Here is a 23790-nt window from a genome sequence, read left to right on the forward strand (position 1 = left end):
GAGCTCTGGGCATGCTAATTTAACTTGCATTGAGTAAGGGTAACTTAGCTCATGCAGAGGTGGGCTGGGCTGCTGTAGTTAAGAGTTCCTTCTACTCGGTTGGTTGGTTGAAGTCAGGTTTCTGTGTCTAGGAGCTGCTGAAACCATCTGGATTCTTTGGGGCCTGTCACTGACAGTTGGCGCCGTATGCAGTGAAGGCACGTTTTGGGCATTCCTTCAAGATGCAAAATCTGGTTAAGCTGCAGTAACAACTCCTCGTACGCCAGCAAGTTGCAAATCCTGTTTATGGATTTCTTTTATAGCACTGGATGTTGAAAACAGTACTTTCTCTTGGGAAATTATTATTCAATTAAGTTGTTATTTATTTTGATACTAAGTTTTGTCGCTGAAAGTGAAAACTAGTTTGGGGTAAGATCCGCTTATTAGAGGGCTTGTTCTTGGATTTTGTAGGAGTGGGGGAGACAGGGGAGAGTGAGTGTATTCCCTTTGGTGCTCAGGTAGAATTTTTGACCTGCTCTTCTGCCTTTTCTTAAAGAAGCTCTATTTGAAACCTAGAGTCCTTGGGAATGTATGTGAAACACAGAAATAAGTCAGTACTGAGGCCAAGTTAACTGTGTTTACCTAAAGTATCTAGGGTGTGCCAATTGATTTGCTATATATTTAGTACCCATTGCTTAAATAAATCAAGCTGGTCTTACAGTGACTCCGAGGAGGTCAGGTATATCCAAATTAAACTGTAAATGTGATGACTGACTAGTTATTGCTCCAGTTATTTGACTAAGACTTGTGCTTTTATACCAGCACAGTCCTTTAATCCAACATTCACTCCTGCCTCCCTCCACTCACTTATAGAAAAAGTAAAATCAAAAAAATAATACAGCATTTAGTGCAATGAAGAATTAAGTGTCTGCTGACAGGGAATTACTGTGTCTCTGTGGTTCATACACTGCATTGGTCTGTAAGTGATATGGTTAATTTCACAACCCACATCTACACCCAAGTCAGAAGATCACATTAGAATAGTGGAATCTCTTTGACAAAAACGTGAACGTTAGAGAAGATGCTGATCTTCTCTGGGTTGCTTCTTACAGCAGCTTTTTGCTCCTAGAGGAGTGCACTTGTCCTTTCTTGGGTCTTTTCAGCACCAAAGCTGGCAGTTACTTTCATTCTCCTTCCTTCTGCTGGGCTGTACCTGGCAGGGTCCTAGAGAGCAGCCGGTGCTGGTCAGCTAGGTGAGAGACAGAGAGGTGCAACTGATGACTTCTCTAAAGTTCATCAGCAGCAGCTGGAAGTTTTACTGTCTCCCATGGGCCATCATACCTTTCTGTGGCAGTTTAAAATGCAAAAGTATCAGTGGGTCAGCTATACAGTTACTGCTTTTCACAGAATGAGGTTTTAATGTAAATAGTTGTTATTGTTAACCTGTGTTTAACTGAAGGAGTGCAGGACAGATGCAGGATTAGAACTTGTGTTACTGGCAAGCCAGTGTTGTACGCTAACAACCAGAGTGTTTGTTGCTCTTCTGCTTAGATCAAGGACATAGTTTGGATCTATAAAGCATTGCATCCTTTGGTAATGAGTGGCCTATCTTAAAACTTTCCTTTCAGTCAGAAATGCTGCTTGTATATTCAGAAGGGCCAATATATTAGTGCTGTTACTGTGTTTATACACACAGGTAGTTGACATATAGATTGGCACCTGTGTTCCTTGAACTCATACTGGAGTGATAGGAAGAGATCCACCCTCTTCTGTGGTGTCCCACAGATGTGTTTTAGACTTGAATGCAAGAAACCTGTATGATTTTCCTTGATGAAGAGGTTTGCTGTGTTTATATGTGCATCAATCAGCACTTTACATAGTGCATTGACTTGGTGGCTCAACCTAGAACGTAAAAAAAGTTAGGGTTTGATTGGGGGGGGGGGGGGCATTGTATGTTTGAAGTAAAATGTGAATTTTTTATGTTGATAATCTGTTTTGTGTTCTTTTATAGTAAAGTGAAGTGTTGCATAATAGAAACTTTTTTTAGATTTAAAGTCCCATACAAACACCAGGGAGAAAACCACAGACCAGAGAAGCGTCATCTTTTTTGGGGGCTTTTTGGGTTTTTTTGATTGAATGAGAAGAATGACTCATTTAATTTTAGATAGTATGCTGACAAAACATAGAGAAACTCTTAGATAAGGCTATGTGATAGGCATTGATTCATATGTCCAGCTTTGGTTTCAGGTCTTTGGATAAGAGTGGACATCATCACGAGAGATGTTACTGCAAATGTTTTGCTCTGGTGTACGAGACCCTAAGCAACACTTATTACTGGAGATGAAATGATATGGTCTTTGTAAAGTGAGTCTGCAATTAGTCAAGGCTAATTAACAGTTTTGCAGAAGCACCTTGAGTTCAACTTGTCTACAATCATTCAGAGGGATTAGTTGTTGGTAGAACAAAAGAACAGCTAAAGATTGGGTGACATCTCATAAATCCACAGGGGTGGCTGAAAAATCTACTTTATTTGCTGGATTTGCATGGTGGGTACTGTATTTACATGGTGCTTTCTTGCTGGTATAACCCCCGTCTTGTGTTTCCAGGGTGGAGTCCTCTGTCCTAGCTCACAGGTGCAATGGCCTTGGCTGGGGCCAGCAGTCCCCCTGGCAGCTCTGCTTCCCAGGGGTGGCTGGGCCAGGCCCGGCTCTTGCCAAGCTGTGGTGTGTGCTGGTGTACCCCTGCGGCGGAGCGGGCGCCCTGGGGCAGGGTGGGGTCCCTGGGCCCCCTCTGCCACAGAGCAAGGGCAAGACAGGGGGCTGCAGAGGTGGGAGAGCAGATGTAGGTTAAAACAGTGTAAGGACAGCTAAAGGTCAGACTGGGCTTTCTCTTAAGTAAAATGGAACAAAAACTGTTTCCCTGACACTTTTGCTGTCCTCCTCGCTTTTCCAGAAAACATGATTATGGAGGAAAGTATGACCTGGATATGCCAAGAACGGGGTGGCAGCCCACCTGCAGGGACCTGACTTCCCCTCAGTGCTCTCTCCTCTCTCTCGCTTGGTGCTGCCACAGAGACTGATATCATCCCTTGGCATGGCTGGCACAGCTGCCAGCTGTCCACAGATGTGAACAAAACACATTTAAGTCACTTTCCTGTTTTCTAAATCTTGTCCACTTTGCTCCCCAACTTCTCCCAGTGCCTACAGAAGTCTGTCGGATTTTTGGCCCTTAAATCTAAAAGGAATGGATAATAGGTTACAGCCCAAAACAAAGTTAAACTTAAGGATTTTGGCAAATGTGATACAGTGGGACCAAGCTCCCAAAATCTGAGCTCTGGTTCTAGTGCTAAAGTCTTACGTTGCACTTGATCACTAGTTAATAAGTGCCAAACTTGGGCTAGTACTGTAATCTGAAAAAAATCACAAGTGTATCCTGAATGCAGAACTCAGCCTGCAATAGTAGTTTTCCAGGATTTTATTAAAATAAATTAAATTGGAAAGATTTATTTTTATATGTATCAAGATCGGAATTCAATCAAGTACTTGATGAATGAGATGTGAAGCTGAGGAAGTTTTTTTCTGAAGAAAAGATGACAATATTTGGCCCAAACACTAAAGGATTCTGTAAAAACAATTAGATGTACTCTAAAGAAAATAATTCAAATAAATAGTTGTGTGTAGTGGCTGTTTCTAATTGGGCTTGATGTTTTATCACAGTTAGTTTTCCGTTTAGGAGGGAGGATAGGAACCATAAAATGATGCAAATTAGCAGAGCAAAATAGCTTTCTTTGCAACTGCTCTTTGAACCTTTGCATCTCTTTTAAGAATATGCTTATAGAATATTGTAGCAGTACATATAGGAAGAAAAGTGGGTTGTTTTAAAAACTAAAAGTATATGCCTTCCTAATAAATTGTTTCTGCTGGAACTAGAAAATAGAGAAGAGTTTTCTTTTTAAAAGTCTGGTTTGCATTTTAATCTCATGGAGAACAGCCCTCATTACTCTTAAAGTGAAAGCTAGACACAACCTTCCTAATTTTAAGAAATTTTTATATTGGAAAGGTGGTGTGGTGTTTTTGTGCTACAGGTAATGTGTGATCTTACATTGTGAGAAGTAAACTTCTGCATCTCTAAACTTGTCAGTATCTTGTTTTGGTAAAGCTAAAAAGGGGGCAACAGCATTGAGATTTTATTGCACCGGATTGTATGTAGTATCTGAGTGCCTTCCACCTATAGCAGAGAAGAACTGGGATTTAACTTCTCAGGATAACAAGTGTGTGTGAGGAATAGGAAGGGACAGCATGCTGTTTGTGGTAAGATTTTTGGCTTGGGTGTTTTCTGCATTATTTAGGTATGACATTTGTACCCAAAGTTGTTCGGACACTTGTGATGTGTGGGTGTGTATGGCAGGTAACCATGCAGTGGCTTTCTGGTGATGGAAATCCACTGTTGCGTGTATGCTGTTCATGTACTGCATAGCTCAGAAAGCTGTCGTATGTACACGTGCATACGTGAAAATATTTGATACAACTTTGAAGAAGTGCTGAAATCTAGGAATCACCAAAATGCTGATTCTGCTATTTCTGAATAAACATATCGTTGATGGTGTTTTCTGGAAAGTTTTATGAATTAATTTACCTCTTTAGTGTTATATTAACTGTGTGGTATTGCAGAGCTACATAAGCATTGGATCAGGAGATTGTATCCATTTTGAGCTGAGTATGACTTTGTTTAGATTTAGTGATTAAGATTGTATTTCTTTGTGGGATTGGAATGAAATATGGAGCTTCAGTGGAGATAATAACTTACTGATATTGTTGCAAACTCTGTATGTATATGTGAGCACATTTCTTTTGTGAATTTTACAAGAGGCAAGATTACAATAGCAGACTGATGTTGCAAATTTGATTGGTTGGGGAATTGTTTAGATGTCTTCACTGACAGTCACTTCCCTGTTACATTTTGGAGTGTTTTAAATATGCTTTCAAAATGTTTGTTTCCTTGATTGTTTGCTGTTATATCTCCTTGCTGGTTAGCAGGAGAAAGCTTTCAACCATGCAAGATTCATCAGTGTTACTTTTTCCCTTTGTATCTTCTTTCACCAGGTCTTCCCCATCTTGGTCACTTTCTAAGTAATTTTAATGCTCATAAAGTACCAGAGTAACAAGCCAGGAGAAGTCATCCTGTCATGTCAGTTCAGGAGAAGAGAGATATACTGATGGAGTGAGTAAATTTGTGATCAAACTATCTCCGGGTTGGCTTGTTTTAAATAAATACAGAGATGATTTGGTGCCTAATCTCTACCTGCCTTGATGTAGGGGATGAGAGATCAGAAATTGTCACATATAAATGAATTTTGACAACTGTAGTTTAAGCAATACAAAAATTTCAAGTTAATGTTAAAACAGTACAGACTAACTACTCAGTGTGAAGTGCCTGGACTTCTAAGTGTACGTGAATGAGTTTAAAGCACAGGAGCGTATACACTTGTAGGTGCTTGCTACTTGCTACTTCATGCCTTCTTTCTGAGGGAGGTTTTTATCTTGTCTAGTAGCTAAAGGTTGATTATATGTTAGATGATCCCTTTTCATGACTATTTTCAGGCTTTCAAAAAATTTGTATTCTCCCTGTGAGAAAAAAGCTGACACAATTTAAAATGGTGGGTTTTCTTTTTTTTTTAATTACTTTAAAAAGAGTTTAAAAAGTGTTCTGTAGATGCTGTGGATGCCTGAAAAATGAATGTAAGCCTACCAACAATGGATTAATCTTCTTAGTTACTTTTGCAAACCCGTAGGAAATAATGACTGCAGTGTAAAAACTGCTGATCTAACGCTGTATCTATACTGAAGTCAGAGACCTCTGGACAGGGTAATAACACTTGCCAGCAAAGATAATGACAGAAGTCTAACTGTTTGGTAGCGTTAAACACAAACTGTTTCACTTTGAGAAGAATGGTTGCCTAATAATGACTTTCACAGTCCTGCTCATGAAATCATACGAATGGTAAACTTTGATTTTAAAATGTGCTTACTATTTTGATGACCTTGGTCAAGGAAACATGGGAAGGGCAAAGAAGCGGAGAATAATTATTTGAAGTGCAAGCAGATGCTACTCTGATTTCTCAAGGAATTTTCTTGCGTAGAAAGGCGGGGTTAAAGAAATTGGGCTTTTTGTACTGAAAACAATGCAATACTTTAGCCGGTGTCTCTCCAGCTTCTTCTTTATATGACCTATCATCTTAAGGATGAAGTGTTTTCAACAGTAAAAGACTGAAGTGGGCTGTTAGAGAAGAGTCTTTCAGAACACATAAAAAATTGTTTGCAAAATAAATAATAGCAAGTTACTTAAAAACATACATGAGCATTTTAGTTTGTTGCCAAGTCAAGATAGGCTGAAGTTAAAGATGTGCATTGCTGCAGTTAAAGATGTGCCTTAAGTGATTTGTTAGTAAACCTCATAAATTGGTTAATGACTTTAACTAATAATACTTTTTTTTTTAAGTGCTTCTGGTGTTTTCTAGGTTGCTGGAATAAATTGTCTTTGGCTGTCATGTCAAGAGTGCCAGAGATTGCTCTTCTGTATCTAATGAAATACTCTCACTGGTGTACACGTGTACTTGAACTGAAGAGGTAGAGCAGAGGAGGAGGCTAGTACAATGTAGCAACAGCTTACCTGACCAGTATTTGTGAGAACTGAGAAGTGCCCTTTCAAAACTGGGTATCAATTTGAATAGCAGGGGAAAACCAGTACTCAGTGCTGTAGAATCTCTCATCTATAAAGCAGGTAGGAAACAGCTTCTTAGAACTACACAGAATAATCCTGGGAATGGAGGTGGGCTTGTGAGCCCATTTATCTTTGGTATGGGCTCCCAGAGCTGTGAGTGATGCTGTACAGGTGTTGGTTTTGATTTGAGAAGCCCAGGCATTTATGTAACAATAATTATATTGGAAAAGATTGGTGTTTCCCTGAAGCTGAGCTCTTACCTGTATTTTAACCTTGCCTGCTGTTGGTCCATACACTGCTGCCAGCACAATATCCCATGCAGGTTTTGTGGATTCTTGGTTTTAATACTCACTAAATCTGTTCAGCTGAGTGTATAAATAACATTCCCAGTTCCGATACAGTTCTGGCTTTAAACTATATGTTTTCATAGTAAGGAAGCAGCTGTATGTCCCTTCAGTGCTTGCAGCTTCCCCTAAAAGAATCAGTAAGTTCTCCTGAGATTGAAACTAGAGTGTCTCAGTATATGAACGAAAAGGGATAAAGCTGCCAAACTACACAGATGCTAGTGCAGAAATGGCATTAAGGTGGGTAGGATCTGGCCTGTTGCTGCTCGTGCACTGGCTGGCCTAGCCTGCACGCTGAGATTTAGGTTGCCTTTAGTCTCCTTGTGGCTCTGCTGATGCTGCTGCAGCACCTGAAGATACTGCTGCAGTGAGGTTTTGCATCCTCTCTGTCGGAGCTGACTACTCCATCCGAATAGCTGCAGATGGGGATGTATGTCTGCATCGGTGACCTTCAGCTTACAGCCTGAGGAGTTGATGTAACTGCAGCCACCAAAGGCAGGCTGTGATCTGGGAAGGCTGAAGACGAAGGCACGAGTCCTGTCTCTCTGCTCTCAGAACTGAAGGCCATCAGGCCCTGCAGAGTGGTAGGGAGAGAGGTGTGGTTATGTCTCCAGCTTAGTCTGGAGTTGACTGCAGACTGAATATAGGACACACTTTGAAACCATGTCAAGAAGTGAACAAGGCCCAGTGAATTCCAGATGAGTCAATAAATGTTTTGTTAAAAGTCGCTGGGTTTCGCAAGCTGCTGGAATGGGATCTTCCAAATGTAAGTTAAAAGACATACTGTGGGTTCCCATGTTGAGCAGACAAGAGAAAATATGTGAAAGAAATGGTAAAAATCAAATTGGTTGGCCACCTTGCTTCTCCTTTCTCCTGTCAGTACTAGCATAGAAGACGTCAAGCAGGGTTTTTAAAAGTGTAAGAACATGACTTAAACTGATGTACTGTTTTGTTTTGGTGCCGTGTCCCCTCTGTACACCCAGTGCAAAATACCTGCAAATCATGCCATGCAGAGCTAATGAAGCAAAACATTCAGACCTGCAAGAGAAAGCAAGACAAGTGTCTAAGTGGGAATACTCTCTGTCATTATCTCCACGGTCTCATTTAGAAAAACCATAAACAAATAGGGATTGTCTGCTTTCGCCGTTGAGAGGTATAGATCCGGTCTTGGCAGTAGAGAGTGTTAGGAAGATCCACTGACACGCTGTTTTCCATTAAGGTTTTTAATTCTTCTTTTGAAACAATGGCTAATAGCTCCCATGGTAGTCACTCCACCTTGCTTGTATCTTTCTGGATTTACCTCAACACTTTATTTTCAAAGCTCGCATTTATTTAGGGTGTTCCATACTGCTCTGTTTTCTGGGGGGTTTTGTAATGCTGTCCTAACGGTATGAACAAACCTCACTCCTGAGGAGCGTGGGGACAGCGTGGCAAGTTGCAGATTCAGCGTGAGCCTTGCAGAGGCTGGGACAGCAGGTGGGGGAGCCCCACACCACAGGAGCGGAGTCACTCCTAGGGGGACACGGCTCCCCCAGGAAGGGGGCCTTGGTGGGGCTGGCCTGTGCGTTCGGGAGAGAAGGCTCACATGGAGCAGGAGGTGCTGCTGCTGAGTTGAAGCCCGGCTTGGTGTCGGTTTGAATTTTAGCCTGGAAAGCTTCAGTTCTTGAAGCTGTCTTCCTAAAGTAGGGGTTCTCAACCTTTCCTTCACCACTGCCCCCTTTTAAATACCTTTTGTGGCTGTGGACTACCAAGACTTAGTTCAAGATTTAAAGCACTAGACTGCATCGAGTCTTTATTTCAGTTTTCTTATGAAGGGTCTTCAAATTTGCAGAGAAGGGGAAGTAAGCTGTTAATGCATGCACTCGTATTATAATATCTTTATTGCAGTGATTCCCACTTGCAGTGGGCCAGACCAGATGCTTCTGGGCTGGATGTTTCTGACCCCTGCTTTAAGCTTTTGCAGACCCGCTGTGATGACACCGTGGCTCCCAGGGGTCCATGGACCACAGGTTGAGAGCCACTGTCCTAAAGAATACCCCCGGCCTCTTCCTTATTTTTTCTTTTGGTAAAGTTACGAAAAAAAAAAAAAAAAAGGAGTGTGTCAGGCAGGGCGGAGGATGGCAGTTGGGTCTCTTCCATCAGATGTTGTTCGGAGTTTTCCCCGGTTGCAGAGGCAGAGCGCCCGGCCCCTCCTGCGGGCCGTGCCTCCGCAGCCCGCCCCACGCGTGAAGGCGGCGGGGGGGGGGGGTTTGGTTAACGCGTGGGGCGGGGTGTTGCTGGCGCCCGTGCAGTCGGTCGCGCTGGTATGTCAGTAACGCGGCGGGCGCTGGCCATGCTGCCAAAACCGAGCGGCGAGGCTTTGCCCCCCTCCGCCTCGCTCCGCCCCGGAGAGCAGCTTCCTGCTGCTCGTTGGCCTCAGGGCGCTGCTCCTCCTCCTCCTTCTCCTCCTCCCCCCTGGAAGAGTTCTTTTCATCGGTCTGGAGTTAATTCTTACGGGCGGCTGCAGGGCTTTTCTCCTGGCAGACTGAGGCGCCGAGCTGGAAGAGCGGCTTCGTGGTGCTTCTTGTTCCGTTGCAGCGAACCAGAGCTGTGGGCAGAATGGCAGCCTGCTGCGCCGAAAACATTCCTGTGCCAGCTCTCTGACCCTGCGAGGCGAGGGAGGTGAGCGCCGGTTTTACCTCGCGTAGGTCCAGGGAGTTGCTGGAGGTGGAACCGAGAGTCGCGACCTACCCCGGCACATCCACACCAACACATTGTGTTGTTAACGCTCTCTGATGAGGTGCTTTTGCTCCCGCTGTAATGGAGTATACTCAGGAAATGATGGATTTTGCTGTAGCGAAGAACTGTAGTCAATGAAAGTTCATAGCGTGTAAATTTGTTTTTCTTTCACTGAAAGGGTTAGATAGATCGGGCACAAATATAACCATAAAGGACAGATGGTAATGGTAAGGTTCACTCCGGACAACTTATGATAGAAAAACCACTCGAGTAGTTTCACAACTTTCAGATGGATTAAATAACGCCAGAAAGAGACTTTACAGTGATTTAGTAATAACTGTGGATCCAGAATAATGGTGTATATGAGGAAATGACATGATTTTACAATGTGTGGAAATAAAATTATACACAGAAAAAACAAGGGAAAAAAAACCCCAACAAAATCCTTTTCGCAGTTGCCAAGCATCCCTCAGGATGGAAGCTGGATTAGTTGAGAGAAAGCAGATTGTTTGGAGAAATAATCTCAGTTGCAACAAACGGACAGTTTGCATAGGAACATGTCTGCATCCATTGTTGCGATTTTTAAACGGTTTTAAAAATTATTTTTCTTTATGGAGTGAAGAAAGTAAACACCAGAGATTTATTAACCAACTTTCAGCTTTTTAAACAGGTGAGCATCGTTCTCTGTGTACTTGTAATGGAGCTCTAAAATCATTAATCCCTAACTGGTGACGGGTTGCTACTTACTTTGTGTTGTGGTGCTTCTTTTGCTGCCTTCTCATTACTGCCTGTTAACAGTCAGATTAATGGGACAACTTTGTTCATTCTGACTGAGGTGCCCTTAGTGATTTTGCAGAGGACTCCGTGAGAAGCCACTCAAAAAGCATAACTGTGGTGGGCTAGCTGGCGTTGGATGTTGCCACTAAAGCTACAGGGCTCTGCCACAGGTCTCGGCTGCTCCCCAGGTGATGATGGACGGTAGGGAGGAACCAAGGATCTTCTTCAGGACCATGTGATGTGTCCCAAGATCTGAGGCCTGACCAGAATTACTTTTTGCTTTTGATCCAGACCAGAGTGCACACTTTGAGTAGCTGTTTTCTGTGATGCAGAGTTGAATGTATTGCTTCTGCTATAAAATGAACTAAATTTAGTCTTTGATTTGCTGTGGGAGTAGGAGATACTTTCCTTGCAGCGAAGTTCCTCAGTATCTGTGCTGAAAGCAGTTCAAGGAAAACTTTGATTTCAAAGTTTGATGCATTTTGATGGAAAATGAGAGAGGTATGGCAAGTTAGAAACTGGGGTTTGATTTACGGTAACATATTTTGGCCATGATTGACTTTTTTCGTTGGTGGAAATTAGCCCCGCTACTTTCAGTTGCAGGACAAGTAAGAGTATATTTTCTTCAGAGCGTGTTTTATTAGTGGGCCACACTTACCATTGGTAATTGAACAGCTTCATAGATAAACATGTAAGATCAAATGAGAAGCAACAAACCACTTCTGCTGCCCAGTCTGTGGCCTGTCTGTGGTAGTGGTGGAAGAGCACTGTGTAGAAAGTAATAATAAAACTTCCAGTTCTGCATGGCCATGTGTCTTTTGCATTTGGTTTCAGATGCTGGGTATGTTGCACTGCATGGTTTCACCTCCATGGAATGTGTAAATTCATTGCTGCTAGATCTACTTCTTGCTATAGACTCGCTCAAGAAATTAACCATGTGTTACGTCATTACTCTGAGGGATAAAACTGTGCTTAAAGACATTTCATGGGGTGTCATATCAGCACATTAGAAAGATGGTGCATGCCCATTTGCCTCCGTGTGATGATTCCAAAGATAATGCTAATGTTTCCACAAGAAGTGCATGGGAAATGTACTTATCCTATAGATGCAAGCGTATTTCCCATGTGAGCCCAACGACCCAATTCTTATTTGCCGAAATTACTACCTTTTTACTTGTATTCTGCCAGTAGAGGGGCTCTGCAGGTCTGAGAAAGCAATCATGATGTTAAGCATTAAGCCCAACAGCTGCTGGACTTATGCACCGTTTTACTCATTTTGTACTTATTTTCAAAATTTTCATTCTGACTGATGAGAGGCTGCTGTGAAAACTCCAACCTGTACCAGTAGAGACAAGGGTTCCTACCAGTGGGTCTAAATTTTGTGCTTCTAACTGATTTGCCAGCTTTGCTGACAGCTAGGGTCAATACATTTGCTACTTGTCTGTCACGTTTTGGCAACCAGGTCTTCTGTTAATTTGTGGAAATTTGTTAATTTATTTCAGAGTGCACTGAAGGGGGATGGGAAGTTCTGTCTGCAAGTTGGATCCTTCCTTGTTGGAGAGATTGTAAGGGTATTAAGAAGTGCTCTCTGTAGGCATGAAGAGAAAAGTGAAGGGTATGGTTCACAGAGTCTTTTTTTCATCTTTATTTCATTACATGTATAATGCTGACCCTATCTTCAACATAGATAGAAGATACGTTATTTGAACTACAGCTCCGTGACAAAATGAGTAAGACTTAATTGACAGAGGTAATAGTAAAGTGCCATGTTTAAATGGCAACACTATCACTGGATGAAACAGTCCCAGCCTCAGACACTTGCATCCTACCCCAAGGGACTGTGCTAGTGTTTCTGCAGTTCTGTGATAAACTGGACTGGAGGACTGATCGTAGTGAAAATTACTGGGTTTTATTAGCTTAACTTTTTCTGTCCACTAAAGATAGAACTGACCACCATTGGGTGGATCATATTGTGTCATGAATGAGAGCGGAGAACTGAACAGCTCTGTTGTTGCAAAAAAAAAAAGGGTCCAGGAGTTTGACTTTAGAGCTGGCTTATGCTGTTTTACTGCTTGTCAAGCTAGAGCCTTAAGGGCAGGCTAAGTAAAATGCAAGAGAAGGAGTATGTATCTCCAGAAATAGATCACTGTTGTCAATATTTCTTCTACTGTGGACATACCTTTTATATGTGATTTTGAAGTCTGGATAGCTTCCAGTCCAGATATCATCAGTTAGTTACTGATGCTGAAGATAGGTCTTAATTGTGATGTTGCTTTTATCTTTGCCCTGTGATCCTTTCTGAAGTAGGTGCTGCCTTTCGTAGATGTCCTTCATGTGATGCAGCACAGCATGCTACATGTTGGGCTGTTCTCAAAAGTTGCACGGGACTTCCAGTGAGTGTCTTTTGATAAAAGTGATTTTAGCAAGGTAGCTCCATCTGGATGCAGAATACCAGTTTACTGCAGATTCAAGGTTCTGGTTAAATTCTTAAGTCCAGAGCTGGTACCGTAAAATGTTAATAGGATCAGTTACTCTGAGACTTTGACTAGTGGCAGCATATCTCTGGAAGAGAAGGTAGCTTCTCCTCCAGTGGCCTGTAAGAAGAGTATGTATCTGTGGCCAGACTATGTTAGGTTTTGTTTGTTTTTTAAATAGCAGGGTGATTGTTGCTTGTGTGTGACTTGTGGAGTTCAGGAAGTTTTTGTTAGTGGTTTTTAAACTTTTGTTATGCATGTTAGGTGCTGGTAAAATGCAGCAATAAATATTTCTACATTAATACCCTGGGGCTGTGTTTTGGCTAGGGTAGTTGAATGTTACATCCCAAGATAAAGATCCGATTTTGAGGTTTACTAGTGTAGACCCGTGCATTTGTTCCGGGCCTTGTTAGCCTCTGTGAGACTCCGTGCAAGTACAAGAATCCATGCTAGTGGATTTTGACAAGGGATTAAAGGATTGATGTTTGCTTTGCTTGGAAGTTGTTCAGGTAGTAGAGTTAAGAGTTGAAAATACCATTTCTAACTCCTTCCATTGCCCTACCAAAGTAAACTGAAAACCCCATAGCAAAATGTAGTACACTGACTCCTCAGATTTTTGAGTAATACTTTACAGTACGTTAAGCTATAAGAAGATGCTGTCCAATGAAAACTTTATACAAAACAAAAATTGTATTTGTAGGACAGTTACAAAAGAAATTATAGTTTCAGGATGAGAAAGAAAACTTATTTAAATGTTCCTATCAAGCTTGCACAGCATGAAATTCAGTTGGCTTTTATAAAGGCAGAAGGATTGAAAGAGTGACGTAGAATCAATCCCAAGCATTTAAAAAAAAAAAAAAAAAAAAAAAAGAATTGGCAGTTTGGTTTGATTATGTCTTTCTTTTGGAGGGAAAAATGTCTCCTCTTCCTGTAAGTGGAGAAGCTAGTTAATGAGAGTAAATCACAAGAATAATGCTTGCTTTGTTAGGCAAAATACAAGAGACCTAACACCTTCAGAGCTGATGCAGCTGGGTCATGACCATCGTTCTGTAAGTTCAGAGTTTCTACTGACAAGGACACGGAGTCACTGTCCCGTTCAAGCACCTTGTAACAGTGTTGTGTCTACCCTCTGCATGGACATGGTGTAATGGCAGCAGCCTTCTGCATGGCCTTCTGTCCAGGATGACACTGGGAGAGCCTCCCTGGGAAGCACTGTCACAGCTATGGAGGAGGGATGGTGCAGGGAGCTGGTGTGGTGCCTGCTCCCTTGGGACATTGTCCTCCCTCAGGCCAGCTAACCTGAGTTGAAACCCTGGCAGCAGCTGAGATTTTTTTCAGATGTGAAACTTGAACATGATGGGACATGTTTGTTGTGATGAGGGCTAATGCTTCACAGGGGACATCTTTTTTCAGAAGCAGTCCCAAAAGATGCTACCAGAAAAACTTGTGCATTTCAACTAAAGATAAGCAGGATCCAATGCAGAGTAAAGCTGCTCAAAATGGATCTCTCCCCTTTTATCTGCTAGAACACTACTGTACAGTAAAGTATTTTTTATGATATTGGGAGGTTAAAATATTTTCAAATTGAAGGGACATCTTTATGCAAATATTCAAGCAAAATGTTTGTTTCCAAACTAATTAAAAAGTGAAACTGTAAAAGAAAAAATAATTTAATTGAGTTTTCTTGTTCCCAGCTGGCTACAAAAATGTATGTTTTTTTTAGTTTAAAATTACAGTAATGTAGCTGTAAGTGTTCCCTACTTAGCGAAATCACTTTCTTTTTGTAACTGATGGTGCTCCTTGAAGCTTGTTAATGTGGGTGGTAACTCAGAAGTAGCAATCGGGTGTAAACACCTGGAATTCGCTGGCTGTTTTACCAAAGAAACTTCCATATGGGCCTATAACCACGGTCAAAATCTCGGTCAAAATCTCAGTCAGCGGTAATACCTCCCATGTTGGTGGAACTCACTCAAGAAGCATGTTCTTGTTAGTCAGGGCCAGTAAAGAGTCACTAGATTTAAGCTGTTTTCTCCCTCTTCAAGACTGCAAGAAGGCAGCTAGCTAGCCAGACCCCATTTGAAAAAGACTTTGACATATTCTAACGACACAGTTAAGGCCTTACCATCTGTGGTGGTGTTCATGGTTTATTCAGAATGATCACAGGAATAAGGCTGTGGTAGAGGCTTTCTGAGTGAGATGCTGGGCTTTCACTGACTCTCTGCTCTGTGAATTCTGAATCTCCACCTGGAAATGTTTGCTGCAGGTAGGAACATCTCTGTGGTGGACCTCTAGAGAGACAAGGAATCCAAATTGCTGTGTTGGTGGAGTGGTGGTTAGGCAGAGGAAAAAGAGGTACTTTCTGTCTGAGCTTTCAGAGTAAGTGAATATATTTCAGATATCAGCGATTTACACTGTTGCTTCTGATTAAATTTCCTGCAGTGTGGGATGACAAATGTACCTAAAAGCAGATAAATCCTTTGCTCCTAGCAGTTCTGAGAGGTATTTCAGCTTGTCCTGCAGGTCAGCAAGATGAAGAATGATAGGAGGGCAGGGCCCTTAAAGAAAGGCATCTTCATCTTCAGTTGGACTGATGCTGTTCAGCTGATTTCTGATGAGCAATTAAGGTGCAAAAGGAGTCTGTCTTAAGATGCTTCGGCTTCAGTCTGTAATGTGTTTGTTTTAAGATGGTCAGTCTGCTTGAATTATTCCTGGAAATACTTCTGGAAAATTGTGCTATCTCTGGAAGAGGAGTATAATAACGCTCCCTTTGTGAAACGTCAGGTTGGGGGGCAACTACCCAGATAGCCAGAGTTCCCACATGGTCTATGGTAAGGCCTTTAGGAAAAACAAATTCTGTCTGTCTTTTGGGGTGATAAAAGCCTGATCAATGCAATAAACCTTTCAGCAAAAGGAAGTATGTCAACGCAGGTGTTTGCAGCACTAACAAAGTACAGCCATGCTTTGGCCTATCTGCATATTAAGAAGTTGTAGAAGCTCCAAAAGAAGCCTCACATTTTAATTTCCATGCACAAAGGGCAGTAGATATTTTAAGGGTGGCTGTGGTATTTCGCAGTTTCTTGCCTTCTTATTCTAGTCTGCCACTATTTTTCTTCTGCATGTCTGCTTTGCAAACCAGCCTACTGTATGGTGTTTGGTTTTATCTTGCATGTACCTGCAAAGAAGTTTGTATAGGTACATACACACATAAACACATATGTCCGTGTGTGTATGTGTGTAATATAAAAAGCATGTGCATCTTTGTTGTAACAGCAGGACAAAGGGGGCTTGAGTGACTTACTGCTCCTCATTCTCTCTTTGCAAAAGCATGGGGCGAGACAGGGCAACATGACAGAGCATCTTATGTGTAAAATAAATAAGTACATAAGTAAAATAAACGTATAAAATCAGAGTGAGTTAAATTTGTGTGAAAGCCTTACCCTTCATGTGGTAGTGGCCAGTTAAGGCTGCAGAATATCAATATTGTTGTTATTGACAATACAAATTAGGCCTGTTTAAGAACTAGAAAAATAGATCTCAGGTGTGCTTGTACAAACCTTGGAGTGCTGCAGAATTGTCTGGGCCCCTGAACAGTGAGTGGCAAGAAACAGCTCTTGGTGATTTACAGACCTAAAAGGATAATGTGTTCCCCACCTTACAGAAATAAATGTGCTTTAGAGCCAGTCTTTCTGCAGGTCCTCCATGTAAGGCAGATCTCACCAACACTTAAATTTGCTAGACTGTGAACAAGGAAGGTGGAGCTGTTGCCTTCTGAGATCAGAGGGTGACTGAGCTAAATACTACCTTTAAACATCACTTAGCTGCTGGTCATGCCACACCATTTTGAAGGAACCTTTTGTATTTAACTCTGATAGTGAGGCCTGCAAGGCTCATTTTTACTACTTTCACCTGTTGGTATAGTTGTGGTACCACCATTTTCCATCTTCAACTGCAGCCTGAAATAGGTGAGAATTTAAGAATACCATAATGATAATTTGCACTTTCATAGAACTTCCCACTTGAATTACCAAAGTGATTTGTAGGATTGATGAAGAAAGCTAGATGACAGCTTTCAGAGTGAGGTGATTGAGGCATGTAGAGACTTTTGAGTCACAGGCAGGTTGAGTATAAATTTAAGGAAGTCTTTTGGCTTGTCCATGACAAGTCTGAAGAACCTGTAGTTACTAATTTCGGGGGGAGGGGGGGAGATGATGGACACCACTGCTGCTGAGATTAAGTTATAAGATGTTTAACTGCATAGGTAGTGCGTGTGTTAAAAAATTGTGGAGGGGAATATTTAACACCTGAGGCTCACTGCATTAGATTCATCTCTAAGCAAGAGCGCAAGCATTTAAAAAGAAAAGATGTAAATAGCCGTTTCTACTCTCTGAAGGAGGGAGCATTAGCCTGGCATTAGTGTTGCAGCAAAATGATTTCCAGAAACAAAAATAAACTTAAGACAATCTTGCTCTTTGATCAGGTGCCTGCAGTTCAGTCACTCAGCAGGTGACACAAATTAACACAGAGCAGCACTGATCGAAATCTGAGTTTGTTTCGAACTGAAGTATACTGATTTTTTTCTTCTTTATTTTATAATATAGTTGAAATGACCATTCATATGAGGGATGAATACTTGAGGTTTTCCAATAAAATTATACTGCCTTAAATTTCTGGAGCTTACTTGACCGGAGGTGTCGAACAGAAAACTGGTAAAGCATTACAAATTTTTATGAAGCTTAATAAGATTTTTATAGGTATTAATACTGTTCGTCAAAGTGTTATTTGCAATACCGGTTTAGCATACTATGGTTCTTACTGAGTTTTGTATGTTATTAGGCAGATCGTTCTTCCATGACTGGGATACCTTGCCTAAACACTTAGGTGCTTTGTCCAAACCGACGCAGTGAGTTTGGTCAAGGAAGAGATGGGAACTGAGAAAGATCAGTTAGCCTGCTGTGCTGCTGCTTTGCTCTTTAATGGGTGGGCAAGACTGGAACTTGACCTGGTGCTTTGCATGTATAGCGATGTTATTCAGAAAATCTGTTTGCTGCCCCTGAAGAGGAACAGTGAGCTACATACGGGTTAGAAACAGCACAGCCATGTCCACTCTCAAGCATGTTTAAGAAGGACAGAACTTGAATTTGGCCTTCACACAGGCCAGAAGTGGGAAAATAATGCTTACGGCCCGTGAGGGAACATGAACATCATGAACGTTGCTGCCAGGACCATGTCACGGTTCAGATACTGGACCCTCTGCATGTGCTTCAAGGGTTCAAAAATCTTGTGTCTTTCTCTGAGAGCCAGACCGCAGAAGCTGGTGAGGCTGTAGGTATTATCTGTGGCCACTAGATGACTCTTTCAGCCTGCTGGTAGGTAAACTGGGAGCCGAAAATAGCTGTGGAGGTGAAGAGCTGGTAAGGGAAGGAGAGGGCTCCATACTGAATGTCTCTGTACTGAATGAGCTGCACCAAAATAAACGGGTTTTGTATTTCACAACTGAAGGAAGTGTTAACATGGTTTCTAGTTGTTGAAGTAGTTATAGGATAATACACCTCTAAACCACTAATTTGTGAGGTTTGTTGATGTGTACTTTGAAAGCATTTGCAAAACAAAGGTCAAGATCTCCTTAAGGTCAGGGAAGATCTACTGAGGCAGTGAACATGTGAAGAAGCTAATTTTACAAGTTATACTACTTGTTGACTAGACTGCACGTGATAACTGGTTTTATGTCGAGCTCTGCTGTTACAACTCTTATATTGCAAGCTTTCAAAAAAAGAAAGCTCACAAAAACCCCCACCCAAACCATCAGCAACAAAACTCTGTCTTTGCATCTTGTAGATGGGTGGATGAATCCTGTTAGGCTGGAAAAAATTTGAACAGACTGTATTAAGATTAAGGCCCAGACAGAATTTCCACAAACTCCCTACAGATTTCAGTGCATACTCAGAGGGTCCACTCACCCTAGGATTTTCAGGATTAAATAATCTTCCTGTCATTTAGAGACAGCATAAACAGTGCTTCAGTTTCATAAATATGTTTGCCAACGTCTGTACTAAGTGTGTAGTCACTTTATCAAGGTAATTAGACGATGAGTTGGTACTGTTGTTGCTCCATGTGTTTCTCTGACATCCATTGTTATTTCTGAGATGTAATAATCATTAATTGCCATTAAATATGACCGGTTCCTGGTGCAAAGTATGTGCTGGGTAAAGCAATAGTGCACATGGCTAATGATATTTATTCTATAAAAATTGTTTTTGTCAGCCAAGAATCCCATAGAGGTGAGATTTGGCCCTGAACCATAGCTTGATCTGTGAAGATTTTTTATTATTCTTTGAAGTTGTAATGTTTGAGTGCTTCAGTGTTGGTGGTAAGCACTGTGCTAGTCCTGTTTTTAAACTTAATACACATTAAGAGTGTGTGTCTACTTTTAAGTAATTGTTATGTGTACCAGCCTTTCCACTCCTATCGTGTTTGGAAGTTTTCTTCAGCTAAAGTTTTCTCTTTTCTTTGTTAAGTACTCAAGACCTGTTGATAAGTCCAAAACCCCTTTTGAATGAGCTTCCAAAAATACAGTTCTGGATCGAGTCTTTCCAAACCAGGACTAGAATTTTCTTGACCTTTTGAGGCTTATGTTTACCCTGCAGCATGTTGGGGTTTAGTTCTTTGGATGTGTCACAAAGACAGGATATGAAAGCAGCTGTTATATGGGATTTTCAGTTACTTTCCGTTTATGCATGTAGGACGTGTATGTAATATGGTTCTTCGTGTGCAAACATTCCGTATCACTCATTTGCTCTCTCAGAGTATGCCATACCTTGACATACATGCTTAGGCATCTTTCCTTTTCTCCCTACCTTCTTTTCTGCCCTGAGACCCCATACTTTGGGATTTGTAAGTTTAAAAGCCATGTTATAGCAATTTCATACTGGTCTAAAGGGAAACTGCATGACCTATAATTCAAAACCAGACGATTTGTAAATGAAGCATGACAAAACTGATGAGAAGAAATATTGAAATAAGGAAACTGGGTTTTGGCATTTGCTTAAATCATTTCCATCCTTCTTACTGCAGCTACATTATTTTATTTGTTACACTGAATGTTCTGTCTAGCTTGCTTTCTGAGATTTCCATGTTTTTATCTATTTATTTAAAAGCTGTAGTTCTAGGGAGATCCCTTGCCTTGCTTAATTGAAAGGTCAAGAAGGAAGGGTCAGGGCAAGGCTAGGGAGAAAGCTGATCACCATTTACTTAAACTCACTTGGTTTGGATTAATTCAGTGCTTTAATATCTTATGTACATCAGAGAAATAAAATTGTACTGCAGCAACTTAATATCAGACTAGTAAAATGTAAAAAACCCCCAACAACCCAACCCAAAAAAACTAAAAAATAAACAGGAAAGGAGAAAGGGGGAAAAAAAAAACCAAACCAAACCTAATCCTGTAGTTCCCATTAACTTCTCACTCTTAAAAGTGTTTTGTTGTTGGTTTTATACTACTTTTCCTGCTGCTGTCAGTGGTGGTTGTAGATACGAATAGAAGGCAGCATGTAGCACAGATCAAAGTGAGGTGAATGAGCTGAATTGGAAATACACCATGCTTGAGCTGATCTGGCAGTGGAAGTGACATGAGTGGCTTAATTTTATTTAGAACTATGCAAAGGGAGAGGCGTTCATGTGTGTGCATGTGTGCCAGTCATATTTCCCCCAGCCTCTGCCTGGTCTCTCTTCCCATTCTGGGCCCCCCGTGGTGTGCTGGGATGTGTGTGCAGGTTATTGGCTGTGAGGGCATCAGACATTCAGGAATTAGTTGGGCTACTGCAGTCGTTGGGAGCACAAGTGGCAGTGGTACATTTTATATGCAAGTTCCTCTCTCAGGGGGCTGAATGGAATCAAGGGGCAGTACTGACAGCAGCAGGGAAAAGGCTGAGTGAGGTGCCATTGTCCCTCTGCAGACCTCTAGCTTGCAGGGCTCTGTTGCCTGCTTACCTTTCTGCTTCTTCCTTCTGCATCAGCTATCAAGTGGTGGTAGAATAGTCAGTCTCTCTGATAGTTCTTTGTTCCAACCCATAGCATAGTAATGTTCAGAATGGTTAATTGGCGTACTTTGTAATGTTAGGTCTCATGCAGAGACCCAGGGAAGGAAATACCAAGGATGGTCAGGCTGAGCCAGATAATGAGGGTTGCACTGTGTTTATTTAGGGGAGAAGAAACCAAACACAAAACAAACACCTTCAAAGTCTGAGAAACTTCTTTGAATGTAGATGAGAATTTTGTTTAAGACAAGGTTGTACAGCAGTTTTACTTAACACGAGTTACCGGATTTAGGATTAAGAAGTAAAACTTCAGATAACTTTTAAAGTTTTCCCCTCAAATAAAAGCATTTGATTATGAAGCAAGATTTTATTGTCAACTTGGCATCTTCTTGAGGACTGTTTGCAGGTGACTTTGAAGTTTGCCTTTTTCATTTACGTATTGGTTTAGATAACTGCAAACTGAACGTGTCTTAAAACAAGAGCTCTTAAAACTTTTACCTGGTCCTGCAAAAACCCAGGATATTTTCAAGCCTTAATCTTGTATTTTGCAAAAGTCTGTACCTGTATTACTACCGTCTGAAGTGCGGGTAAAATTGCACTAGCACTTTCATTAAGTTTCTGACATTGGAGTCTTTCCCAGTGTCAGTTTTAGAAACCAGGTTTCATTTCCTAGTGCCAATATTGACACAGTATAAGATGGGTGTGTTTAGCGTTCGTTCTGAAGAGGGTATGTTCTTTGATGCGCATCCAGAAAATTGTTTTGGTGTGGGTGGGATTTCTATTGTACAGGGGCATGGAGGTTCCCTCTAGGATTAGATTTCCTCATACTCCCAAAGCTGCTTTAAGATGAATGCTTTTTGTACTGCTGAGAATTGGATTTGGCGTCAAAGCCTACTCCAGTGCATTGTGTAGCAACCGCCTAGGCTAGCCTATGGTGCAGAAGTCCTCCCCATCCAGGGTGACCAAACTGCTACCACCTTCTTTAGCCTTTCCTGGCCTTGAGAACAGGAAACCTGTGGGAAAAGAGTGCTGAAATACTTAAATAGCAGTTGTTAGTACTAATACCTCGTTTTAGGATGATACTGGTGCTTTCACTGGTTTGTTGAGAATCCTTTGAAGTCAGTCATAATCTTCAGTCTGTCTCCTTTCCAGCATAGTATTTCCAGGTAATTTGCAACTAAACAGTCTATTCATGGGTTGTGTCAATGCATCATGCTGAACAAGATGACGCATTCAATTTTTGCATGTACGATAAGGAAGGTAAAGAATCTATGTTTATTTAATAAAGCTTGGTTCCCTAACTGAGGTTGTGGCAGAGACTGCATAAGGTGGTGCTAGAGACCTCAAAGTAACACCTTGTGCTGGCCAGGATGGCAGCCAGGAGGCTTTCTCAAGCAGGTCAAAGTTGTAGATCGAGTTTCCAAAGAGATGAATGGTTTGTAGCAGGGGTTTTACAGCCTGAGATGGACTGCAGCACATCCTGTGTGGAAGTGGAGTCCTGATGGTAACTAGCTGATACAAATTCTGAATTTCCCAATTGTTTCTGTTACTCCCTCTCAAATGTAAAGGAGCAGCAAAACAAACTTGAAGTAGAGGACTTGATATTTTTTTTTAATATAATAGCCATTACATCTGTGTGGTTGAAAGGTTATCTCAATTTATCTTGTGGAGTATTTCTGCATCAAGCACTTTCTTTAAAGTTTGTAGAGGTCTGTAACACCTCAGTCTGTGATAGAATACAGTTCCATAGATGTGATGGCACAAACCTGTTAAGTTTTATTCATTAAAAAAACAAACCCAAACAACAAAACCCCTCACCTCACCCTAGATTCAGTATACGTAATTCTGTATATACAACAGTTTTGCAGTCATCCTTGGCATTCTGCTGTTGACTATGAGTACTGCTAGAATGGGTAAAAAATACTGAATAGTATTCTTCACACTATATTGTTGTTGTATTATTTTTTCACAACAGCTGAATCTTACTGTGAAAGCTTTGTAAATATGTTAACAACACGTTATTATGGAAGAAACTACTAAATTACATTTATACTATACTGGAGACTTGAAGTATGCTTTTTTGTCTAATAGACGTGTACATATACAGATCATAGTAAAGAATAATAAGGCATAGTAAGGAAATCAAGCTTGAAGAGTTGTCTTGATGCCACTTTTTCCTACATTGATATAGACCCAAGGACTGGAACTGGAGGTTTGAGAGGGTTTGTCCAGAAAGGATGAGAATTAGCCGTCCCATGTTCATTTGTTTTGTTTCCTGATCAAGTTTTATTCAAAAAATGTTATGTTTTAATTTAAAAAATGTCTAAATAATAACTAGATATCTGTGGCCTTTCTTCCCACCCCCGCAAAAAACGTTTTAGTTGACCACTCTGATAAGGTCTATAACTGCATGATTACATAGCATTGGGGAATGAAGGAACATACCATGCTGTTCAGCAAATACAGTCTACAAATACAGGTTAATGTTTAACCACATTTAAGTCTGGCAATGATTGTATAGTAATTACAGTTAATTATGAGATGATACAAGTGCATTGCCGTGTGATATCCTCAGAACACACTGTGACTTCAAAAGGTGCTGTTAGGAAAAGGATTTGAGTATTACTGCATCATCTTAAGACAGAAATGCCGTTCTTCAGTATAAAATCACCAAAGAGCATTCACAGCTAAGTGTGATGTTAATGTGCAGGCTCATCTCCTTCAGTGAAGGTTTCAGATATGTAT

The 23790-nt window shown here is 41.2% G+C and overlaps 1 protein-coding gene across 4 annotated transcripts in view; it reads left to right on the forward strand.

The window, feature by feature from the left end:
• The window catches only part of BBX (BBX high mobility group box domain containing), a 148048-nt gene that overhangs the window by 23516 nt on the left and 100742 nt on the right, over positions 1 to 23790 (forward strand). For all 4 annotated transcript variants that reach the window (XM_074898697.1, XM_074898717.1, XM_074898707.1 and 1 more), the window contains exon 4: positions 5082 to 5199. The gene's annotated coding sequence lies outside the window, so the exon portion shown is untranslated. The remainder of the gene's footprint in view (positions 1 to 5081; positions 5200 to 23790) is intronic.

Source organism: Athene noctua, chromosome 1 (assembly GCF_965140245.1).
Source record: "Athene noctua chromosome 1, bAthNoc1.hap1.1, whole genome shotgun sequence".
Classification (NCBI taxonomy): domain Eukaryota; kingdom Metazoa; phylum Chordata; class Aves; order Strigiformes; family Strigidae; genus Athene; species Athene noctua.